At 39.8% G+C, this 26881-nt stretch overlaps 1 long non-coding RNA gene across 1 annotated transcript in view; it reads left to right on the forward strand.

The window, feature by feature from the left end:
- Window positions 1-26794, forward strand: part of LOC147826773 (uncharacterized) — a 40469-nt gene extending 13675 nt beyond the window's left edge. The window contains exons 2-3 of the long non-coding RNA XR_015453467.1: window positions 14075-14194; window positions 15305-26794. This is a non-coding gene — a long non-coding RNA (uncharacterized LOC147826773). The remainder of the gene's footprint in view (window positions 1-14074; window positions 14195-15304) is intronic.
- Window positions 26795-26881: the final 87 nt, after the last annotated feature.

A 26881-nucleotide genomic window follows, 5' to 3' on the forward strand; every position in this document is an offset into this window, starting at 1 on the left:
CACTTTTTAGAAGTTATATTTCTCCACTGCTTCTTCCTTATTCTGCAAAGCTGTTCAGGGAGGAGTAGGCAAATGCATGTGGGATCAAGGTTAAGAGGAAGTAAGGAAAATGCAGAGCCCAAAGGAGAGTTTAGCATTAAAGAAAAGCTTCTGGGCTTGTGACTGACATCCTACTCCACTTTGCCTCCACCTGACATTTGAATGGAGGACAGAGCTTCAGGTTTTGTCCAAGTTAGTACAGATATGGTAGCAGAAGGCCTTAAATGTGACAGTGTGGGGCTCTGACTGGGCAGGACACACATTTGGGCCAACGTGGCCTCTGACATTAATCCACTTAAGTTCATAGGTTCCTAACCGGGCAATAGTAAAACTCATTTTGCATCTAGAGTGAAGTCTACTCTGTAGCTGTGGTACCATGATGCATAGCACCATGCCACTCAGTTCCATCCACCATAAAAGGAAGGGGTTGGACTACAGCAGTTTCTTTTTTAATCAATTAGTTTTTAAAAAACAACACAAAATATATGTATTCATCATGTACAACATGGTGTTTTGAAATATATGTACATTGTGGAATGGTTAAATCTAGGTGTTTTACAGATGTTACTTCATATCATTATTTTTATTGTGAAAGCACTCAACAACCACTCTTTCAGCATTTTTTAAGAATGCAATATATGGCCATTAGCTTACAATAGGTCTCTTGCTCTGATGGTTGCTATCTAACTGTAAATGTGTGTCCTTTGACCAACATCTTCTGACATCAGATTCTGCATTTGGAGTCTGATAATGGGCATCAGAAGGTCTGTGAACAGATGAAGTTATACACAAAATGGTATACATTTTTCAAAGGAAAAGATCTATACTTTTCATCATGTTCCCGATTCATGAACCCAAGAGAGATTGTAACCCACTGAATTTAGGGTTGAACTTTAAATTCTATTTAACATTAATATCCTAGAATTCTCAATTTATACATATTTTGAATAACACTTTTAATTGATTAGAGGAATTTTTTAATACCATGTTAAAGTTTAGGCAGATTTCAAATTAGTGAGACCAGATTCTAGTGTAAAGTGAAAAATCATATTTTCCCTTTCAATTATAAGTGTGTTTGTCATATATATAACAAAACACAGAAAATTTATTAAAATAGTTAAATATATTTCATGTCAATAAAGAAAATATTGCAGTTGTGTGAAACATAATTTACTAGCTTCTTTCACAGAATTAAAATATTTTTAAATTAATACATGTTAAGGGTGATTATATAGTGTTAACACTGTATAATTCTGCTGCTGACCTTAGTATAATATTTGCAAAGAGTAAGTTGGAAAGAAGTAGGGAAAAATCATAAACTGGAATTCCAAGACTCTCAACCCCTTCGACATTTAAATAGTATAACTATAATGAATTCAGAATCTTCAGATTCTCGCTACCTTCTTGACAGCAATAATGCAAAATACCTGTGCACATCAGTCTATCTGACATTTACCTGTTCTTTCAAGAGACTACATTAGAGATGACTTTATCATGACATAGGCATGAAGCACTTTGTTGCTTTAGAAGCCGACTTCAGGTGCATTGGGAAATTCTGTCTTGGAAAGAACACTCTGGCACTTCCTTTGCCACGAGTGGGGAATTAACAAGCCAGATCACAGCCCTCTTTTCTGGTGAGCAAGAACCCAGCTCACTGGCTCTAGGTGCCCTGCAAAGATGTGCAACAGAGATAGTTTGCCCACAAAAACAAAATCATAGGCCCTGTGGCTGTGGTGAGCAGTTTGTTTTTATTTTCAAAGTGGTTAATCTGGGATTGTTAGAACTTCAATAAACATTTCACAAAGTGTTAAATTCAGTCATTCCATCCTGAGATGCATGAGATTCATCTCTGACTTTTTGAAAAGTATGCTATCACGTGTTTTAGGTGCAGCTGTGCTCCCAAAAGGTTCAGCACATTTGCAAATACATATGAAAATAAAACAAGTAAAAATAAGTATGAGACAATGGGATAGACACAATGCCATATGTACAATGGAAATTAGCCATAAAAAGGAGGGTGATTCTGAAACTTGCTATGACATGGATGCATCTTGAAACCCTTATGCTGAGTGAGATAAACTAGTCATAAAAGAACAAATACTCGTGTGATTCCATATGTATGAAGTACCTAGAGTTGTCAGAGTCATCCGGACAGAAATTAGAATGGTGGTTGCCGTACTATTGAGGAGGCGAGTGGGGATGGGAGTTAATATTTACTGGATACTGAGTTTCAGCTTGAGAAAATGAAAACGTTCCAGAGATGGATGGTGGTGATGATCGCACAACAATGTTATTGTACTTAATTCTGCTAATATGTAGACTTAAAAATGATTAAGATGATAAATTTTGTGGTTTATATATATATATATATTAAAAAAAAAAAAACAGGCTGAATTGTAAAAGAAGAGGAGGAGGAAAAAAGGAAGAAGAGAAGGGGCAGGAGGAGAAAAGATAGAAAAGAATCATGAGACAATGAAGGAAATTTAAACATTAACTAGATATGCAACGATATAAAGGAAGCATTTTTAAAGACTGTCATATAGTGGTACATAATGAAATATTTACAGCCTAAATGATGTTTGTCTTCCTTTAGAATAATCTTATGAGGAATAACAAGGGAAAGATAAATAAAATAATGTTTACCGTGAATGGATTAGATGTAAAAAGAGAAAATAAGAATATTTAGCCTTGAGCAAATGACTCCTCAAAGTCATGTTGCTGTAGCTTGCACTTCTCATAACTAATTTAGAAGCAGTTACTATTCCCAAATTTAAAAGCCTGAAGTGAGAAATTGGTTCTTTGTGACAGCAGGTGACTGAGTTGCTGGAAATATTCTTTCAAGAATGTGTTCCTCAATCTGTATCAAGCAGTTCACAAAGTCATTTGCTGTCTCAGCAGAAATATGCAGTCTATTAACATACCAGCTAGTAGTTGTATTAATGTTCATCTGTCACATAGTCTAAAATTGGATTACACCACCCTGAATCTATTGCAAATGTGGGAAAATATTTTGCACAGTACCTATAAAAGACTTTTTCAAAGTCTAATTTTTGTAACAAATGGTGTGCAGAGATGAGCCCTCCCTCCCCACCCCCCCAAGCAGGCTAGTGAAAGAAAGATGTACAGACTTTATTCACCTGGGCAGAGGTGGACTGATGGCAAGCAAGAGGCTGCCAGCCCCTAACAAAGAGGCAGAATGCTTTACAGAGTATTAGAAGAGAGTTCTGGCATGTCTATCATGTACATGGGTCAAAGCAAATATTTGTGGTTGGGGGGGGTCTATGCAGCAATCAAGGCAGATGCATGGATATTTTCAGGTGACCTGGCATTGAAAAGATGCTGAACTTTGTAGTTGTTATCTCTGTGTTGGGAACATCCCATTCTGTGTTCTATGTCCAAAGTAGCATGATTTTTGTTGTGTGGATACAGTACCTGCATCGGCTGCCTGTTCTGTTGTGGTTTTGGTATGTTGTCAAACTGTAGCTTGGAATTAAAGAGCATATTCATTAACCATTTCATGACCAGGTCAAGCCTGACAACTTTATTTTATTTATTTATTTATTTATTTATTTATTTATTGGTATTGGGGATTGAACTCAGGTCCTTCCACTTGCGAGGCAGGCGCCGGAACCACTGAGCTAAATCCCTGGCCTAACAATTTCATTTTTTGTTCTTCAAACATTATGAAATGATACCACCCCAAAATTCAATATGACCAGAAGTATCACACAATTATATTTTTATCTGGAGTTCTCTTTTAATAGGGACAGTGGTCCTGAACTTTGACTTGATTTTGGAATTCCCTGGAAAATTTACAAATAATGATTTCTAGATACTACCCCAGAAATGCTCATTTATTTGATCTAGAGTGTGGAAACCTTCTAAAGTGTGACCAAGATGATAGTCATCATAGAAGAGTCTGAAATCACAGGTTTTCCAACCTAAATTCTGGGATGGGAGTCCAAAGAGGAAGCAAAGCCAAAGGACTATCAATGTAATGGATTCTAGATTTTCTGTAATTATAGACATTTTAGACTATTTCAATATTGTCATTAATGATCTAGTAGTCTTTACCCTGGGGTTATTTCTCAGAAGCATCTAGTTTTCAGATGCTAAGATTTACGTTAAATTGGGCTAAGATGAAAAGAATATCAAGGTGATAGCACCTGAGATAAAGTGTGTGAGATACCCCTTAAAATATAACAAAATATAAAAACGTGAGGTAGTATTATAAACAGCTAAGTGAAGTAAAAATATTATAAGGAGTCAGACAGGGCTAGGTCCTCAAGGGAGTCAGTACAGAGGATGAGAACACATTACAACTGTGGCTGGAGGAGCATTTGTTGGAGGCCAGGCCTCAAGATAAAGATGGAATGACCAGGCTTACATACCTCCCTAGGGGATAATTGGTATTGCCCAGTCCAAGAAAGTCTAGATAGACATTAGTCACCCCAGTGGGTGACCAAGACCCCCTGATCCATCCCTTCCCAAAGATCATGGTTCCTTCCATGTACACTTGCTATGTGACCTGCTTCTCCACTGGATCAATATTACCTAAGCAGCTATACTTGTAATCTTGGTTGATTATAGTTTTTTGACCCACATTGTACTCACCTCGTGATTTTTCTCTATAAAACGTCCATTGAGAAGTAGGCTCAGTGGAGCTCATTGGCAACCCACTTTCAAGTCCCCTCCTGTCTCTCAGTAGTTATTTCTCTCCATAAATTTTTCCTACTCTTAACTACTGTTGTTCCTTAGAATTCATTCTTTGATTTTGGGGAACACGAACTTGGTATATCTGACATCTAGCAGATTGGGAGTTATATTATTTCCCCTATAACTGTAGGTGTTATTAATCAAAACTTTGGAGTGATACATGAGCCATACAGAACAAAAGTGATTATTTGATATAAACTGCCTCAAAAATAATTCTTTGTGTGTGTGTGTGTGCACATGTGCGAGCATATGCGTAGGGGTACTGGAGATTGATCCAAGGCTTTTGCACTGAGCTACACCCCAGAACTTTAAAAAAAAAAATTTTGTTTTGAGACAAGGCCTCACTAAGTTGATGTTACCAAAGCTGGGCTCAGACTTGCTATCCTCCTACCTCAGCCTTCCAAAGTGCTGTGATTATAGGCATATGCAATACCCTGCTATTCAAAAGAAATTCTTAATTCTAAAAAAAAAGCCCACAAAAGATGTCTACTTTATTTATTTAATTAAATTAATTAATTTATTTATTTGCAGTACTGGGGATTGAACTCAGGATCTTGGACTTGCAAGGCAGGCGTGATGCCACTGAGCTAAATCCCTGGCCTTTTATTTTGAAGGTGATATGATTTCATCATCAATCACTTTCACTTGCTGGAGAATGGATATCGTTTTTTATGACTGAAAATTCTACCCATTCTAATGCTTACAGTTTAAAGTTAAACAGAGCCATTTTGGAACAGGCTGGTTATTCATTATTTAATGCAGATCTCTCTCTATGAAATCACACCATGTACGGTTTTGGTTTTGATTAAGTTCTCATACCTGATTGGTATTTGGTTTGCTTAACTGTGAATGTCAGCAAATGTGACATAGAAAATTAGATGCAAATGAAGGAAGAAAGCATTACTGAAAAAGAAATTCGTTTTTTGATAAACAAGTAAAAGAACATGAATTTAGCTCTGTAAGAAGCTGTCACCCTCAAGGACTTAATCTTGGCCTCCTGTTAGGAGCTTCCAGACCCCTCCCTCCCTCACTGGCTGTGGGTCTGGGGTCCTCGTCACTTCGTTAACCCGAAGCCCTCCCACAGAGTCCTTCCTCCTGCTTGCTCCAGGCTGTGGGGCTTCCATCTGGTGTAATTCTCAGAAGCAACCAGCCTGGTGTCATCATTCAACACCCCTACTTAGACACTCCCTTAATGCCTGTTGTTTAGTCTGGCTCATTGGGTGTTGCCCATAAAAAGCTCTTGGCTTTTGTAATCACCACTAGAGCAGGCTGTGTGACTAATCAGTCAGTTCCCTGCATCTCTGTTATCTTTGGTGAAGTGAGTCAGTTTCAACTTTGGGTTCTTGTGTCACTCTCTGCTCTCTGATGTTCAGTCTACACTGTATTTGCTCCAGACTTTAGAATTTAAAAAAAAAAATCTATTTGTTTTTTTCCTACAAACATTTCTTTAAAAGTCCATTTTATATTCTCTCTCAAAAGTAGATCTATCTCTCCAGAAATTTGAGAAATTTTCAACAATGCTATCCCACTATGCAGAACTCCCAGAACCATTAGTTTTCGCTATTGGGCACTTGTACCAAAAATACACAGGTCATCACACATGTATCATATATTTACAATGTGCCAGGTACTTTTAATATAGCATTATTTTAAAAATAAAGTTTATTTTAGAGCAGTTTTAGATTTACAGAAAAACTATATAGACAGTATAGTTTCCCATATATTCCACATCCAGTTTTCAACTTTTAACATCTTATATCTGTATGATGCTTGTTAAAATTAATATAATGGCATAATAACATATCAGTATTGATACAATATGATTAACATCCATACTTTATTCATGTTTTTTTCTAGTTTTTATATATTGTCTTTTTTCTGTCCCAGGCCTCCATTGTAGATATGAGGTTGCATTTAGTCATCATGTCTCCTTAGCCTCCTCATGACTGACAGATTCTTAGATCTTCTTTCATTTTGATGGACTTGATAGCTTCAGAGTCTTGGTCAGGAATTCTGTAGGATGTCCCTAGGTGGAGTTTATCTACTGTTTTTCTCATTAGGCTGTGGTTAAGCATCCCTGGGAGGAAGATGACACAGATAGAATGCCATTGCTATCAGGCCACACTAAGCATGCACTACTATCAGCATGACTCAGCACTATTGATAGTATCTGAGGTGGTGCTGGTCAAGTTTCTCTACTATCAAGGTACTCCCCCACCCCATTTTGCCCTCTTTGGAAGGAAGTCACTGCACCACCCATCCTTCAAGGATGAGACACTGTGACATACCTTCTCCAGGAAGGGTCTTGCCATAAATGATTTGAAGTTCTTAATTTAGCCTTTATAGACTAAAGGATTTATTTTTATACTTTAAGTTATAATCCAATACTTCCTTATTTACAGTTTTCCAGCTTTGGTCACTGGGAGCTTTTCCCTTTGACATCCCTCATTATATATGTGTGTGTGTGTGTTTGAGGGGATGTGGAGGAAGTACTTTCTTAATTTCTGGCTCTACAAGATGTGCCAGCTTTTAGTTATGTATTTCTTGCTCCAATCCTAGAATCAATCATTTTTTCCGAGGGACCTTAGTTCCTTTTATTGTAGAATAGTGTCAGAAATCAAGATCTGGGTACTAACACTGTTGCGATGTCTTTGGGTGACAAGTGAACAAAAAAAGGAAATATATGAGCATGCAATAACCCATTTCTATAGATATTTCTATGGAATAACACATTCCCATAGATATTTCTGTATGTGACCATTTGTGTCTATATTAAGCTAAACATGCATCCAGAGGGATGTCTTCAACTCTGTCCACTGCCACACAGATCATTCCAGCTTTCAACTCTTTTTCCAACAGGAACAAACCTAGCTCCCACCATCTACTATCTATTTTTGTAATTGTTCAATTCCAGTACACATTTGCTTAATTGTTAAATTTCAGTATCAGAATTGTTGTTAACCTCTGAGAGTCATTTTCCAGAGTTAGCAAAGAGGAAGAAGAAATAAGATAGTGCTCTCCACATAGGATACAATGGAATGGCAATCAGAGAAGAGAAAAATACAGGGGTTGCTTTTGAATTTTAGTTCAATTTCTGTGAAAAAGTCATTTATTTTCTCCCTGAAACTGCAACCTCTTGACTTAACACTTCTTTCCTTCCCTTCCTCCTGTACCACACAACCATCACCATCCCTAACCAAAGTGGGGACACCTCAGGGTGCTCATCAATTTGTCATAAGTTGTGAAGCAGGAGGGCACAACAGGGAAATGAGGTGGTGACAGCTGTCTGGAGTATCGGCAAACTGGCACTGATTGATTTAAGATATTATACAAGGGAAAGAGGTAACTATGGGGAATAAAATGGGCTTTTACATTTGCCCTTCATCAAGTCTCAGTCACACTTTTATTGTCTGTGTTCCTTTATTGATCTGCTATCAAATCAGTTGTCGATGTGCTATTTTCATTCATTGCCAGTTGGCAACTTTAAGAACAAACCCATCCCCACTTTCTAAATATGGCCTGATGTCTGGAAATTTATGCCAATACATGGGAAAGAACAAGTAACCCTATGCAGGGACATCTAACACTTCCCTTTACACATGGGACAATTCACAGCTTCAGTTACCTGAAAGTAGAAAAGGGGTAGTAGAAGGAAAGGAGGCTCTGGAAACCCAGTCACCTGAGTTTAAATCCTAATGCATCTTAACAGCTGTGCAACCTTGGACTAATTATTTGCTGATGTTTATATTAAATTGATATTAGACTAATAAATATAATTTATTAAAATACTGTATAAATGATTTATTAATATTAGGAATGATCTATGACAAAACACATATAACTTTATAGTAAAAAGTGAATCTTTCATGGTGGTAAACACCTGTAATCCCAGAATTCTGGGAGGCTGAGACAGGAGGATCACAAGTTTAAACCCAGCCTTGGGTTTTTAACAACTTATCAAGATCCTGTCTGAAAAAAAAAAGGAAGGACAGAAAGAAGAGAGGGAGGGAGAGGAAGAGACAGGGGAAGAGAAAGAGGGAGGGAGGGAGAGAGAGAGAGAGAGAGAGAGAGGGAATATATGAATATATGCTAGGGATGAGGCATAATATGAAGGCCTTTGATTTCATCTCCAGTACCAAAAAAAAAAAAAAAGTGAATCCTCATGTCTCCAAATGTATAAATCATTTAGTAAGTGGAAGAATCCTGGGATGAAATTCAGAACATGGATAAATATTTGCTGTACAAGAGTGTAAGACAACCTTACTGAAGAAAGTGGAGAGAAAAGATATCAACTCTTACACTGCAAATGAGTGGAGTCTATCAGACTAACACTGTTAGGCAGAAAACACGTTGATAACTATGTGCTCCAGTTGGAAATGGAATGTACAACTACCAGAAAGTGTCTCTAAAAGTAGGGATGCACTTTTCTTGTTGCTTCTTTCCCTTGGGGAGGAACATCCATCTTGAATGGACCCCTGGGTATAAGACAAGGGTTGAGGATGATGGAACAAGAAATGGAGGAAGTCTATTTTTTTTTCATGATCAGGGAGCTGCCATAGTAGCCAAGTTTACATGGATTGAAAATGAAGCTTCTACCTAGTTTAAATCACTCTTAATACAGATTTTCTGTCACTCATAGATGAATCTAATCCTAACTAATGTAAATTTTACTTATATCTTTTTCCTCCCTGCCTCTTATACCTCCACCAAATCCTGTATCCCTCAAAAATGAGGTCACATAACATTTCAAGACATAACTCTCCTTGTGAGACTTTCTGAGTAATCTTAAGCACCCAGTTCTAGCCCGTGAAAGGGGAACATGAAGTAAAGTCAAAAAAGATTATGTCTTTCCATGGAATAATAAATGCTAGCAAGCAGCATAATTCGTAGTATTAGCTTTCCCATTTCTGGTGCAATATTCTTGACACTTGCAACTTAAAGGAGGAGGGGGTTCAAGTTGGCTTATGGTTTCAGAGGGTTCAGTCCATGGTTGCTTCAAGGCTGAAATGGTATAGTGGAAGGGGATACCACAGGAATGTTGCTCACCTGATGGCAGCCAGGAAGCACAGCAGGGGAATAGTGCTATAAAAGAAGGGACCAGGAAACAGATATAGACCCCAACCAAGGTCATGCTTCCATGACCACTCAAGCACACCCAGAAGTGTGCTTTACTAATCCCCCAGGCAGTTCCCAACCCAATCAAGTTTACAATCCAACTTACATTTCATTTCATCCCTTGTCAGCCTGAGACCAAGAAACATCTCCTTAAACTATATGTTATCTTTAAATAAACACCATAATTCCACCTAACATGATATAAATCCCATATGCAGCCAAATATGGATCCAGGCCCTCTTTGAAATCTCAACAGTTTTAGCATTGCTCAAAAGTCCAAGCCCAAAGTCTTCTCTGAGATTCAAGGCAAACTTTTGGTTGTGACCCCTAAAAATGCAGAGCAAGGTACATGTCCCCAATGTGCAGTAGTACAGGCTAAGCATTTCTATTCCAAAAAGGAGGAATAGAAAAATGAAAAAGAATTGGACCAAAGCAAAACTGAAATCTAGCAGAGCAAACATTAAGTCCTAGAGCTTCATGTCCAATGCCCATGCCAGGTTGTGGTGAAGTGTGAGTTCTGCAAGGCTTGGGCAACCCCATGCCTATAATCCCTATAACCTTACTGTTTCCAACTTCCATGTCCTCTCTCTTGGACTGGTGCCACAAATTACCTGTGACTTTACTTGGCAGATGTTCCACATTCTTGGCATCTCTGACTTCCAGGGTTCTCCATTGTACTTTCAACTTAATTCCCACAGCTTCACATACTCTCCTCTCAGGGGCACATTACCTGGTCATTCAAGCCTTCCTTTGGGTGGAAACATACAAGATCCCACAACTCTTACATTCTGCATACTGGTAGAACAATCATCAAACAGACAACACCAGAGTCTGCTGCAGTGCAAGCAGTAGCCTGGATCATGGATGCAGCAGCTTCTGAGTGCCTGGATCCCTGAGAATGGTGAAATGAATCCCAGGGAACCAATTCCATGGGCAGTCCTTCTTGAGGAGGGGTCCAAAGCCTCTCTTCTCAAATGAAAAGTTTACACATTGGCACCTTAAGCCAGCAATGATTGGGATCTTGTTGATTCTTGAGATGCCTTCTTGGGACTCTTTTGTAATGGCATGAATCCTTTGAGCAACCACTACCTCCTTTGGCCCCAACTTTACATGTCCTTATTTTCTGGCAAAGAGTTTTAAAATTTTTTCCTGCTTTGCTTTTCCCTCCCAATTTTTACTATAAGTCTGGATAAAAGCAGCTAGCAGTACACCTGCCACAGCCTGAATGTTGGCTTCTCTGAAATTTCCTCCCCAAGATCAGTAAGTTCATAGCCTATAAATTCAGCCTTCTGCAAAGTCTCAAGGCATGGGCAAAATGCAGACTTTTTTTTTCTTTTGGTGAAATGCAACACACATATCATCTAGTCCAATTGATAATGCAGTCCTTGTTCCCAAATAAAATCTCCTGAGACTGACCTTTACTATTTGCGTTCCTATCAGCATTCTCTGACCAGAATCACCTGTCGAGCTCTGCTCACAGCAATGTAGGATTTCTCTAGCCCACATTTCTAGACTTTTCTAAAGACTTCTGAACCACATGGTCATGTATAGTCACAGCAATAACCCCAGTCCTCTGTGTCAGTCTGTATTAATCAACTTTCATGTTGTTGGTATAAAATACCCAGCTCTTGTAACTTAGAGGAGGAGAGGCTTATTTGGCTTATAATTTCAGAGGGTTCAGTCCATGGTAGTTTGAAACCACATGGTGGAAGGCCATTGTGAAGGAATATTGTTCACCTAATAGCAGCTGGGAAGCAGAGCTCTCAAAGAGGAAGATGCCATTGATGCACCTTGAAACCATACTTTTTTTTGGGTACCAGGGATCAAACTGGGGTCCTTACACTTTCAGGGAAGGTGGCAGAACCACTGAGCTAAATCCCAGGCCCAAGACCATACTCCTAAGTGAAATAAATTGAACACACATATCCAAATATCACATGGCTTCTCTGGTGTGAGAAACAAAAAATGTAAATAAGGACCAAAATGTGTAATAGTTATTGTGAAATAGAAAGAAAATGTTCAAAGGGGAAGAGGTACCAGAAGATGGGAGAGGGAAAGGAAAGAAGGGAAAAAGGAAAAAAAGAGAATAGAAGGAAAATGTGGAAACAAATCTTTTGTAAGTAAGGAGGGAAGAGGGATTGAAAGGAGGGGAGGAAAATGGGAAAAAAATAAAAATCAAGATGTATCATGTACAGGTATAAACTCGATATGATGAATGTTATCATTATGTATATCTAAAATGTACCAATAAAATTAATTTTAATAAAAGAGAGAGGAAGGGGCCATGAACCAGATATAAATCCCAAGATCATGCCTCCATGACCAACCCAAGCACACCTAGAAGTATGCTTTACTAATCCCATAGGCAGCTCCTAAGCTAATCAAATTGACCATTAAGCTTAACTGTTGTGTTATCATTTTCACAAAACAGTTTTTTAAATTAGTCAGATAACAATATAAATTTAGTTTTTGTTTCCTTTATATTAAAATTACACACTTACTGAATTTTGAGAAAAATGTCAAAAAGTATAACTTATGTAAATTTAAAGCAACAGAAGTTGCTTTGACAGGAGAGTGTAAGTTTTGGGTCTAAAACAATTAAAATATTAAGAAAATAGTCACTCACAAATAGCAGTTTGTCTTCATTTAAATACTTTTCATAAATAGGCCTTAAGGTCTCCCTCCTCTCTCCCGCCTTTTCTCTCTCTGCCTCATCCTGCCCTTCTCCCCCAAATTTTGATGTTACACTGGATATAGGAATTGCTGTTTATAGAGAGCAGAAAAGTAAGATAGCAGTTAATAGTTTCTAGGTGTCCATTTCAAAGTGGATACTTAGCAACAATTCCAGGTCAGAGCCACAGTTCAGAAATTTACGTGAGCTACATACTCACTCTGTTAAACATCTTACTTGTGTGGTTTTCAAATAAGAACTACCTTTGGAAGGTATATGAGCTGACATTCAACCAATCATGTTTCGTTTGTCTTATCTCATTTTCTGCCAAGGTGAATGTACTTGCTGTGTTTATAAAAAAAACAAACCTCAAGTTTTGGACTAACATCTGACAGCATTTGAAACAACAGGAAAAACAAAACCAAACCAATTGGCTGGAGAGATAGTTCAGGGGTAGAGCACTTACTCGGCATACACATGGCCCTGGATGCAATTTCTAGAATCACACACACACACACACACACACACACGCACACAAAAGAAGAAATCAAGATTCTTAGATGGCAGATGATAGCAATTTTAAAAACCTAAGATCTACTTTTAAGTAAGAATTAACAGTGTATTTAAGCCCACAAATAAGTTGGAAGAGTTTACATTAGTGTTAAATAAAATAATTTTCATGAAAGTGAAACATTATTCTAAAAGCACTCATTCTAACCCAGCCTCCTAAGTTTTCATCTCTTTATGTTCAGTTGCAGGAAACTAAGACAAATATCTATAAAAGGAGAAATAGATAAGTGATTGTGGCACTTGATATTTATAGTTATTAAGCTTGGTATTAAGCCTCTTTCCTTCTTTACATCTACTTCCTATCTGTGTTTCAAAACCAAAGGGAATGTGTCATGTCTGAAGGCAGCAGACATCTGTGTTGACAAGGAAACACACCATCCCACCTGATGCTGCAGTTGTTCCAGTGTGAAGAATGCTTGAATTTGAATGAGAATAATCTCCAGTGCAAAAGGCTTATGTCCTAGGAACAACACTGAGGTTCAAAGAGAACAGAGAGAACCAGATATTGGGGTTGACAGATTTGTTCTACCTAAAACAATTTCTTGTCTGGCCAGATCCAAGTTACTTAACCCATATAAACCTCAGTTTCCTTCACTACAAAGTTGAGTCTAAGGTCTTTTCCAGAAGACACTCTGTGATTCTTTTTAAAATTTAATTAATTAATTAATTTTTAATTTTGAGACAGGATCTTGCTGTGTAGTTCAGACTGGGGATTTTATAGGGAGCAAAGGTCGTTCTGATGACCAAATGATCAGAAGATCATAAGTAATCTTCTGAGGGCAAACCACTTAGAGAACTCCTTTCCAAGGGTTGTATCACTGCTGTTGTAGTATGGAGTGGGGGGCGTGTGTGTGTGTGTGTTGCCGGGTGGTTTGGAGAAGAGAGATCTCTACCCTTTACACATCAACAGTTAAAAACATGCTGAAAAAAATTCACTGTGCTCTCTTGTCTTTGGGTTAACAGGAATGAGGCCATCCTGAGCTCATGGTCCCGTGGAGACTGCCCAGAAGCCTGAAAAGTCTGCCCAGCCCTGCCGAAACAGCACCCTTGGCAGCACTGAGAGGAAGGCGAGGGGGCAGCACAGTGAGTCTGTGCCCCACATGAGTGAGCACAGTGCTGGGCAAGGGTGTGTCTTGTACTGAGCACCGAATTAACCCCTGATTGTCATTATCAGCCATCACAGGAATAGTGGGCAGTCATCTAGGAAAAAAAAACCAAAACAGCAAACCTTTTAACTTACTCAAACTTCACTTTAAAAAATTAACTGTAGGTGGGCCAGGGATGTAGCTCAGTGGCACCATGCCTGCCTGGCAAGCTCAAGGTCCTGAGTTTGACCCTTGGTATCAGGAAAAAATAAAATAAAATAAATAAATAAGCTGTAGGGCTGGAGTGCAGCTCAGTAGTACAGCACTTGTCTAGCCTGTGCAAGGCCCTGTGTTTGATCCCCAGTAGCCCAAAGCAAGCAAGCAAACAAATAAATAAATGATGTATAATACTTAGTGCATTATTATTCTGGCAGTTGTCTGCTTACATTTTCCTTTGATATTTCTCTGGCATGGCTGTTCGATCTAAGACCTTATGCTGGAAGTGATCTACACAGTGCATGGTGAGAAGGATGAGAGCCAAAGCCAGTGTCTCTGAATCTTTCTCTCCCTCCACAGCCTCCTTTCCCTTCTGGCCTCCCAGTCTCAGGCATGGTGCTGTCCAGCTGTCTGAGTGCCCTCTGGCTTAGCAAGCTTGCTCCCCTCTTCAGTACCTCTCTATAACTACACTTTCATTTCTCCTAAAGCCTCTCTGGGAAGTTCACCCTAACCCCGCCTGCATCCTGTTCCTTCTCCCTGTGGCCCCAAGCTCTATGGAAAGCCCTGTGACATGGGCTTTCAAGTACTCTATCTGTCCTTGGCCCTTCACCTATGAGGTTTTTGATCCTGTTTGTAGGCCTAGTAAACTCTTATACCTGCCATTTTTCACGTCTCAGCTAAAATTCTTCAGATATTTTATTACTTTCTTCTCAAAGATACCTCAGCAACCCAGACAACTATCTACCCCCAGCACACTCAGTATCAGGTTCCCAAACATTTCATTTTGATTTTTATATTTTAAGCTTTGAGCACAGAATCTTCTTAATACATGCAGAATGAATAAATAGACCCATATTCTAATAATGACATATTGAATTCTTATTTTGTACAGGGGAAAGAAGGAGATACTGGATAAAGAAATTTGCAAGCTGAAATATGGGAATTTATATTAAACCATGTTTGCACTTTAATTTACTTAATGGAAACTCACCTTGAAACAAAGGAAAATGAGACCAGATAGTCTCTACAGTCTCTTTCAGTTTCAAAGATCTTGCCTAAAAGGAAAGTCTCTCCACATCCTTCCCCAACACACTGCCATGAGTTTCTCTTATACTTTATAGCAACTATGGACTCATTTAGGTTAAAAAATTGCTCTGTTAAAGATTCCATTACTTGTTAGGATTGTTAAACCTCCTAAGCCATGTAGTACAAATTATTCTAAGTGGAAATCCCTCTGCAAACCCACTTGCTGGGGAAAGTGAGCACTGGAGAAACATGCTTTGAATGGAAGGCTCTTTCCTGGCATTCAGGCCATAGCTGTAGCACAAATCTGTGCTCCTGGACTGGAATCCACTGTTGGCCCAAGTTCCTGGCTCATGGGAATGTAGTCTACAATTCGAAGACCCTGGGAAACAGCAGTGTCTCTCTTTTCTCACCCATGAAAGGGTGATAAGAACAGTAAATCTCTCAGAGGAGAGGGCTAAAGTCTAGTATATTTTGGTCAGTTATTGCTCTGAGCTGGAGATGGGGTGAGGGATGAACTGGTCACAGCACAGGGGCCATGGGAAAAACCAAGTCAGGTGCAACACACTGTGGAGTCCTGACCTGCTGGGCAACGATACAGTGTTCTAAGGGTTTCAGGACAATCATGAACCACAGCCTGCCTGGGGGCACTGGTGGTTTAGATTCTGGAGTCCACACCTTCTTCCCCTGGAGAATCTTTGCCATTCCCTGTGAACTGAGCTAAGGATGGCCACTGTACTCTTCATTTCTTTTCTTTCTTTTTTTTTTTTTGGTACCAGGGATGGAACTCAGGACCTTGTGCTTGCAAGCCAAGTGGCAGCACCACTAGAGTACAGCTAAATCCCTGTACTCCACAGAGCTGTGATGCACACAGAAACTTTGGACTGTGAATAAGAAATGAAATGCCAGAAGACTGATCATCTGTAAGTAAATGATCAATCTCCCTACTTCACCTTTGGAAGTGAAGGTCATGGAGAACTTTGTTCTTGAAGAGTTCAGAGCATCCAGTCCTGAGCCTCACCTCACACAAACACAGCTTTGGATCAGGATCTCCAAGAAAGGAATGGAGAATCTTCATTGAATCAGGGTCCCTGGGTCATCCTGGTGTCCTTTAAGCCCTTGCTTAACAACAGAATGGGGATCACTTGGGAAATATAGACTCTGAGGCCCTGCCCTAGACCTGCTGAATATGCTTTTTTTAAAAGACAGACTCTTGCTATATAGTCTAAACTGGTTTAGAATTCACTGTGTGGCCCAGGTTGCAGTCAAACTGGATTCTCCTGCCTCAACCTCCTAAGTGCTGGGCCGCCATACCTAGCTTTGAATCTGCAATTAAAAAAAAAAAATTGTAGTAAAATACATATAACACAAAATCTACCACCGCAGCTATTTTTAAATGTATAGTTGTCTTAGTTACTTTTCTTGTTGCTGAGACATACTCAACACCCACAAGTTAAGGGAGGAAAGGTTTATTTGGCTCACAGTTTGTAGAGGTTCCAGTTCATATCTGGCTGGTTCCAAGGCAGGGTGGCATGGCAGAGGGGCATCACAGAGGAGAAACAGTTCATGGCAGGCAGAAGATAGCAAAGCAACCAAAGAAGGGATCTTAGCAGCTTCTTTCTGCCAGTTTTATATCCTATATTACAGAGAGCTGAATTAGGCGGAAATATTATAGACTGTCAGATAGGGCTAGGTTCTCAAGAGAGTCAGGACAAAGGTAAAACACATCACAACTGCGGCTGGAGACACATCTGTTGGAGATGTATACTCCAGACCTATATACTTCCTTAAAGGACAAACACTGGGCCTAATGAAGTCTAGATAGACATCAGTCACCCCAATGGGTGACCACAGACCTCTGGACTCACTATTTCCTAGGAGAAGTCTTTGTTCTTTCCATCCACACTTGTTACGTGACTTGTTTTCCAATTCGACCATTATTTCCTAAGTGACTATACTTGTAAACTTATTGGTTGATCATGGCTGTGACCCACATTGTACCCATGTGGGTTTTACTCCATTAAACTTCCCCGTAGAGGCCAGGGATTTAGCTCAGTGGTTTTGCCGCCTGCTGTGCAAGCACAACAACCCAAGTTTGATTCCCAGTATCAAAAAAAACCCAAAAAACTTCCCTGTAGAGTGGGGTCCCCAGGCTACCCATTCAAGCCCCCTCCTGTCTTTCAGGAGCTATCCTATCAATAAATATCTTCCTATTCTTAACCTCTATTTTTCCTACAATCCATTCTTTGAATTTTAAAGAACATGAGCTCAGCATATCAGACATCTAACAGGTTTGGAGATATAATATTTCATATTTAATCTCTGGTATTATTTCCAGTATCATTATCTAGACTTCTGGGATTAGGGCAGGTGCCAAACCAATCAGTGGACTGATTTAGTAATCACATACCCTTAATCTCAGCACCCTTAATTGTAGTATTGCACCATAAGTCAGTCACACAGTCTAGATCCAGCCACCTCTGAGCAAGCCCCACCTATGTCCACACGAGGCTTGGGGGGATCTAGGCACAAACCATAACAACAGTTCACTAGTGTCAGTTCATTCACATCTGTGTATCTGATTTTCAAAACTCTTTGCATTTTGAAAAATTCAAATTTGATGCCATTTAAACAAGTCCTGAACTCTCCCTTCCACCAGCCTCCAGCCAACACCCAGAATCTGCATTTTTTTTTTTTTTTTTGTACTGGGGATCGAATTTGCATCCTTGCACTTGTGCAGCAGGCAGCGAAACCACTGAGCTAAATCCCCAGCCAGAATCTGCATTTTAACAAGATCTTTGGGTAGTTCTTATGTCTACAGAATGAAAATCCAAAATAAGAAAACCAAGAGTCTTGAGCGAGTTTGGGGAGGCAGCCAGGCCATTTCCATAGGGTAAGGTAAGGGGTGAAGCAAGGGGAAATGAGTCAGCAGAACAGTGGCAAAGCTCTCTGGGTAATTCTGCTATGTGCTCATGTTTGAGGGCAGCAATCTTCCACCCAGGAACTTGAGAAACATATTCATACCCAAGACCATCTCAAACCAGCTAACTCATCTCTGGAAGGAGGACCCAGGCATTTAGATTTTTGAAAATCTCCTGGAGACTTATAATTCTACCAGGGGTTATTTTTAATTTTCATTTTATTTTGTTCATTGAGATATTTTACTTATATATATATGTTTTATACTCCTAGAAAAAGAATCCCCAGATTTTTCCTCCTGTGTGTTTTCCTCTTGCTTTTTCCTGGTATATGATACCAGCTGAGGTTTTCAGTACAACCTAGCTGACAAGACAGGACCAGATTTTTTGTCATTTTTCTACATCTTTTGAATTTCAATCAGATCTAGGGCTGATTACTCCACACTTATTTAATCCATCTGTGAGGAGGTTCACAACAATTTTCCTAGCTCTGTGGGCACCAGTGATTTCACCCTTGCCAATGTAGCCATGCTTTGTCATCACAGTTAGAAACTGGGAATGATTTCTGGGTGTGGTCATGCATGGCTATAATTCTAGCATTTAGGAGACTGAGTCAGGAGGATCATGAGTTCAAGTTCAGTTAGGGGTACATAATAAGTTCAAGGCTAGCCTGCTCTATATAGTAAGACCCATCTCAAAACAAAACAACAACCACGAAAAACAAAACAAGGGGAAAAATCAAACAACCAAGAAAGGAAGGAAGGAGAAAAGATGGAAGAAAAGAAGAAGGGAGGAAGGAAGGAAGGAGGAAGGAGAGGAGAGGAAAGGAAAGGAAAGGAAAGGAAAGGAACTAGGTGATGGCCTAGTAAGGATCTAGCATTTGCTTTTCTTTTCTGTGTTGCTGAGAGCATTAGCCAGACCATTCACATGCACCATTGTGGCAGCACAGAAAGATGGTGGAAAGAGCAGTAAGATTTATGGCCATTGATGGGAGGGGGTGAAGGAGGTTGGTAGGAAACAGAGGATTCTTCAACAAGGTGTGGGAATTAGAGAGAAATAGTGGTTCTAGGGTAGGCCATATCCTCTCAATTACACTGATCTGACTCTGGGAAATCCAACAAACAGAGGAGCAAAACTGTGTTTGTGAAGATAAAGAGCTATCTTATTAGGCTCTTGTTACCTTTGCTGCCTGTGCGCCCCATGTTGTTTCTGCTCTGCCATACCTGTTTGTCATCCCTGCCTTGGAGTTGGCTGATTATGGACTGAAAACTCTACGAACTGGGCTGGAGTCATGGCCTAGAGGGGATAATGAATGCCACCCAAGCACCGGAAGGTACCAGCCCCCCGACACACACCAGCTGTAGCGGGAGTCCATGGCACTCCTTCCACCACACACAGGTGCTCAGGCCTCAGTGTCCAGTGGCTGCTGGACTCGGCCCTGAGGCATAGCTACAACTTCTACTGTGATATTGAAGAAAAATTGAGAAGAGAAATCTTTGCCATATTTCTGATCTCAGCAAGAAAGATTTGTGTCTCTGATGATGCAAAGCACTGATGGTATCCATCAGTGTCTTGTAGATGTTCTTTCAAGGCATACTACTGAGAATGCCCATTAATGGAATGTTGCTCCAAGAATGATGTAGGCAGGGTCAGCTGAAGAAGCCATGATGCAACCAGACTCATGGTCCCTAATACTGAAGATATTTGAAGTCTTTATATTCTGAGATGGTTCATTATGCAGTGATAATTGAACCAGGATGCTGACTTCTATGAAGACATCAGGATCTGGGAGTGAGGGGAGGACAAGGAGCTGTGCTGCCTCCTCTTGGACATCAGAGAGCCCCTGTGATGGAGGCATGGAAGCCACACGAGCCCCATGCACAGGATCTTGCTGTGTATTTTGGGCTGGGCTTGAACACAGTGTGTAGCTGAGGCTGACTTCAAATGCATATCCTCAGTCTCCTGGTGCTGGGATTACAAGCATCCTCTACCACATCTGGAAGCAGTTAACAATTTGCTGGCAACAAGTGAGTTGATATTCTCTCCCTGATAAATGCTGCTGCTCCCAGCTGGCAGCGCAGTCATGAAGGGTAAACAAGTGGTGCTCAGAAGGGGACTGTTCTCTACAAACTATCTTCCTCTGGTTCACCTCTTTGCAGATCCTGAAATCAAGATTTTAATAGCTCAATATTGCTGGTATCAGGTTGACCCTCACATAGAAGAAATTTGTTATATAACTTTCTAGACTAGGCCCAGGGGCACCATAGCCATGTAAAATCCTCAGATGTACTTCACAGTGCAAAACAGCAAAAGACTGGAGGAGCAGAGCCCCCCCCCCCCCAGCGCCAAGGAGGTGAGCTGCATGGGTGCCAGTAGCACCACTCTCCCCCACCCCGGTAGCTGTGCTGAGACAGTATTTTGATCCACAGCACAGAGGCACAGGGGGTCATAAAGGACATTTTCTGAGCTCCAGGAGATAGAGCAGAAGTGAGCAACAAAAAGAGGGCCTCTCTCAGGCTCCTTGATGAAAAGGGAAGCCCATTGGGAAAGTGAAGAAAATCTCTGCAATAAAGGCACACCAGACCACTGTAGTTGCACACTGAATCAGGCAGGATGGTGTGTGACTGCAGCTCCAGCACTCTGGACAGCTGAGGTAAGAAGGTAACATGGTGGAGTCCAGCCCAACCAATTTGGTGAGTTAGTGAGACCCTTAGTGGGCATCTGAAGTAAAATGTCTGAGATTATAGTTCACCGAGGAGATGCAGAGTACAAGCCCCAGTAATGCAAAAGTGAAAAACTAACAGATAGATGAGAAATAGAAAAAAACATTCATAGATACTTACATAAAAATAACAAAATAAGTAGCCACTGATTTAGTATGAAGAAAAAATGGCTGTCATGGGCAGAGACAGGGGGAGAGTCCCCTCAGTCCTGGGCCTGACTCTCCCAAGGATGCAGAAGGTTATGGAAGAATCACATAGAGACCAAAAGCTTAGAAGCAAAGTTGTACTTTTATTCAGCAAGCATGCAAGAGTACAGCTACCTTTTCTCAGGGAGACAGGCAGGGGTGACCAAAATGGAGCCACCATTGAAGGGGGGCTCAAGATGCTGATTTTATGGGAAAATGATGAGAAATGGAAAAAATGGAAATAAAGTCTTTGTAAATATGAAAGGGTGGAGGGTGTGAAGGGAGGGCTAGGAATGGGGAAAAAATAAGAACCAAGATGCATTATGTAAAGGTATAATTCCCAATGAGAAATGTACTTGTATTGTATACCTACAATGTACCAATAAAAGAATTTAACAAAAAAAAAAGATGCTGGTTTTATAGAAGTTGGGGGCCTATCCTGCCTCTGGGATGAGGGCACCCCTCCTTGATTGGTTAATGATTAACTTAGCTCATTACTAGGGACAACAGGGAAGGATCTTTTCAGGGGCCCTTTACATCTTAGGGCCAAGGTTCTTTTTCCTTTTGATCTTAGCAAACCAAGCTTTGCAGGATACAGTGTGAAGAGGAGGTGCAACCTCAGCAGACTGTCAGCTTTTTATGAGTGGTTAAGCCTGTTCTGCCAGCTATCTGAACGCCTGTGGGGGGAACCTCATCTCTCCCTGCCTAGGGGTATCTATCCCTACAGGGCTATAGGCTTTTCTATTACATAGAGACTCGGGTCCTGGAACCCGAAGACATGAGTTCACTTCCTTGGCAACATCTCCAAACAGAACTTGGAACCCTTGTTAATGGGTGTCACAATCTAGTAACAGCTGCACTCAAGCTCACTTGGCTGGAGATGGTCAACAGAGAACATGCTGAGCTGTTTCTCCAATTCGAGAGACCGCAGCCTCAGGACCCCAGGTAGAGAAAGTATCTGTGAAAGACTAAGAAGACAGCTGACTCCATCCAGATGCCACAGGCCATGCTGCAGCAGCCACACCCCAGGGGACGGTCCCTCCGGGAGTGACCACCAGTGACCTACCAAAATCAAGGTACCCCAGTGAAGTCTCCTTAAGCCCAAATACCAATGGCACAGAAACTGGGAAGAGCATGGGGCAAGTATCACCAGGCCCAGAAACATCCAGTAGCTCTGGGCAGGTCTCCCCAGAGCCGGGCACAGAAAACCTAGAGAGTCAAAATCCAGGCAGGGAGACCAAAGTCACAGCCATCGGCCCCCGAGAGACACTGAGAAGCCTGGTGTACATCCATCCAGGCCTGGCCACCACTATTGGAAACAACTTCACAGACAGCCTTGCAGAATCCTGGCCAGTGTGGTCCCTGCAGGCAGTCAAGCCACTCTCGTTCTCTGAGCCCTCCCTGCCTGTTTCCCTGGGCAGCCAACGCATCTATGGTCCCTTCTTCCCAGGCACCTCCACCACCCTGATTTTCGGAAGAGACATCATGACAAGATCTCTTCAGAATTCCATCCCATTTGAGGGCCTGTGTGATAAAGATTGAGATGTGTGATGTTTGGACAGTAAACAGCTTTTCACCATGCACTGGGTAGAGGAGGAAGGAGACCCATACACTGTGTCACCTCAGTTGGAGTTACAAGAGGCCATTAGGCTTTCTGAGCTAAAGAAAGATTCTGAGCTCTTAATTCATTCATCGCCTTCTATACCAGAACAACCTAAAGTGCCTTGTCCAGGAGGAGAGAAATCCATCCACCACAGAACTGCAGGCCACTGGAGAACGCTGTATTATGTGAATGGCCACACTTTTCAGGCCAAACACTTCAGCAGATGAGCTCTCTGTGCTGTCTGCACAGACTGTGTAGGGGGACTTGGCCACCAGGTGTATAAGTGCACCAACTGTAAACTCTCAGTTCACAAGAAGTGCCACAAACTTGTCACAATTGAATGTGGGCAGCATTCTTTACCATCAGAGCCCATGGTGCCAGTCAATCCATCATCCATGGCTTCAGACCCTGCACACACAGTGATCCCACATAACCTTTCAACTCATGAGGCTTTAGAACAAGCTGATGAAGAGAATGAGGCAGGGAACACTGGGGAAAGTGGCAAAGCTTCATCTGGTTTAGGTCTTGAGGACTTTGATTTGCTCCAAGTGATTGGCAGAGGAAGTTATGGGAAAATATTGTTAGTCCGACTGAAAAAATCAAATCATATGTATGCACTGAAAGGAGTGAAAAAAGAGCATGTTGACATTGATCGGATACAGAGAGAGAAGCACATTCTACAGCAGGCATCCAATTGTCCTTTTCTAGTTGCACTGCATGCTTGCTTCCAGACAGAAAGCAGACTGTTCCTTGTTCTAGACTATGTCAGTGAAGGAGATCTACTGTTTCATGTGCAGCAACAAAGATGGCTTTCTGAAGAACATGCCAGGTTTTACTCTGCAGAAATCAGTTTAGCAGTCAACTATCTTCATTGCCAAGGAATACTTTACAGAATTTTAAAATTGGAAAATGTATTACTCAACTCAGAAGGGCACATTAAACTCATCGATTTTTGCTTGTGTAAGGAAGGCTTACAGTCAGGAGACATGACCCACACTTTCTGTGGCACCCTAATTTCATGGCTCCAGAATTTATAAGAAGGGAAGATTACAGTTTCAGCGTGGACTGGTGGAATCTTGGAGTCGTAATATATATCATGATGATTGGAGAGTCTCTATTCCATCTTGATGAAAGCTCTGATAACCCTTATGAAAATTAAATCGAGCATGTCTTGCAAGTAATCTTGGAAAGAGACATTGTTATACCTCGTTTTCTGTCTGTACAAGCTTCAAGTGTCCTACAGAGTTTTCTGAACAAGGACCCAAAAGAACGACTGGGTTGTCATCCTCACAGGGGCTTTGCTGATATTCAGGAGCATCCATTCTTTCAAAATGTGGACTGGAACATGTTGTAGCAAAAGCAGGTGGTGCCTCCATTTAAACCAAATATCTCTGAGTGATTCAGTTTGGACAACTTTGATCCTGAATTTACTAATGAAACTGTCCAGCTCACCCCAGATGATAATGATGTCATGAGGGAACTTGATGGATATGAATTTGCAGGTTTTGAGTATATCAATCATCTTACAATGTATGAAGAAGAAGGGGTCTGAACCCCATTTTTCAACTATGCATTTTGCTTATGTTTCCATTTAATGCTTGGAAAAACTTGTTACCAGCCTAGATAGAATTAACCATTTCAGAGATGTCTGGAAGCTAATTTTAATTTATTTTTTTGAAGCTATATTTAGATGTAATACTTGATTCTTATAGTCTATAGTACAGAATATGGAATTTTTTGTTCATAGATTAGATTTTTATGAACTGATTTAAATAACAATGAGGCAATCGCTTGTTAACCACACTTGTATATACATTCCATTTGTTGAGTGGGACATAATGCCTAATATTTTTTCTTTTTACTTATGATACAAGAAAACAATTTGTCTTTTCAGTAAAATATCTTTCCTATGCTAGTTTCTCTCCAACCACACTTTTGAAACTGACCACCTTTTGGGGTCAGTTTATGAAGTCTTCAGGAAAATCCAAAAAATACCAACAATTGTGAATAAAAACACATATACTTGTATCTTTTTTATATGAAGAAAATACAATATATGACTACAGGCTTTGGAAAGGTAATGGTTCTCATGAAGTGGGGCATCTGAATAGGATTAAGGGATAATTTATTGAATGTTTATAAGTTTTGAATTATTCTGGATTTGAAACTAGATCATTAACTAAAATTAAATTAAACTAAGATTGTACCATTACAACTTATTTACATTTAGATGATGATGGTTACCTTTCACATCCTTGGCATAAAAATGATACTAAAACAGAAGGATGATATATAGCATCCTAATTTTAGTTAATGATCTGGTTTTGAATTCGGAATGATTTGAGATTTGTAAACATTTGGGAAATTATCTTTTAACCATTTTTAGATGCCCCATTTCATGAGAAGTATTGCTTTTCCAAAGCTTGTACTTGTGTATTGTCTTTTCTTCACATAATTTAGTTTGGAACTAATGAAAACATCAAAGGAAAATGTTTATAGACATTCTCCTGTTCATTTCTGAGGCATGTACGTTTCTCTTAATGCCTGAAACTTGTTTTAAAACAAAAAGCAGTATTCACAACATAAACTTATAGAGAATTCTAACACGTCAGAAATATGTTTAGGATCTTGCTTTTCAGTGTTGCTCTTTTCCCTAGGGCATTTCAGAGTGTAGAATAATCACCCAGGGTGTTTGTTTACCATGTTGATTACTGAGCCTACATTAGAATTCTTTTGGACTTTTGAACCTCATTTTGAGAAACACTTTCTTCAAGATATTCTTTTGTCCTCCAGTTAAATAGTAGAAAGTGTGTTCATGGTATAATAATTTAAGATGTTATAAGCAGAAATGTACGACTTTATGAACATTTTTGAACAAATTTTACATGAATGTCTTCATTACATACCTTTTTTGTTCCCCTCAACCAAATCTTATCAGTTTTTTGCCAGTGATATCCAAATGATGAACATTTTTCTTTGTTGAGGTTTTCACCATTATTCAGAGTGGTCTTTTGCTTTTCAATTTTTTAAGTAATAAGATTAACTATATATTTTATAGAGAACTGCATTAAAATATGTTTTCAACTATTTTTGTAGTATTTAAGTGTTATGTCAGTTCTTTTCATGTTATATAGAAATTAGCTCAAAATACTCTTTAGGGGAATAAGTCACTTTATAGTCAGAATGGTTGACATTTTGGTGTTTTAAAAAAATTTATTTTGCATAATCCTTCAGTTAGATTATTTTATGCATATGCAGCTTGGGTTAAATTTCAAGTACTGTGTTCAGCACTGGTATATTTACTGGATACATTTGTTTTGTTTTAATTTCTGTCATGTAGAACACTGCCTTGGTCATCATAATGTAATCTGTGTTGTGTTCTTTTTTCATGTTACAGCCTTTAAATAAAACATTCAATATAAATTCAAAACAAAAAAACAAAAAGAAAAAAACCAAATCCTTAACTTATATTTTGACCTTAACATGTAGTAGCAAGTACATACATTTGGAAACTTTTGATCATTATAAGGTCCATATTTTACCATGTATGAAATCTTGATGTAATGCAATTATCATTATATTAAAAAACAGTAATGTGTCAATCTCTGGGCTTTTTTATGATTTTGTGTACATTAAATAGTTCAAAGTTTAGTAAAATCAGTGATAAATAACCATGTCAGCTTTTTGTCTCTTACGCAATTTGAAGAACGCAAACTGTGATGAAACTGAAGTGGAAGTATATGCAAGGACTGCAAACAACATAAGAATTGAAAATTCAAATGAACAGCACAAATAGTTGGAGTACAATTGGAAGTGTAAAAAGAACAATTCATTATAGGAGGCCAAATAAACAACCCAGAGGGAGAGGTCACAGAAACAAAAGTAATGGTGGTCATGAGGACAGCTATAAAAATGTAAGGCATACCTTTATTTTACAACTAAGGAAATGAAATTCAGAAATACTTGAGAGCTGAACAAACTGATTTTCATAACAACAACAAATTTCAACGCAGGTGA

This window comes from Heterocephalus glaber, unplaced genomic scaffold (assembly GCF_053883595.1).
Source record: "Heterocephalus glaber isolate CG9 unplaced genomic scaffold, H.glaber_assembly_v1.0 deba00001461, whole genome shotgun sequence".
Taxonomy (NCBI): Eukaryota; Metazoa; Chordata; class Mammalia; order Rodentia; family Bathyergidae; genus Heterocephalus; species Heterocephalus glaber.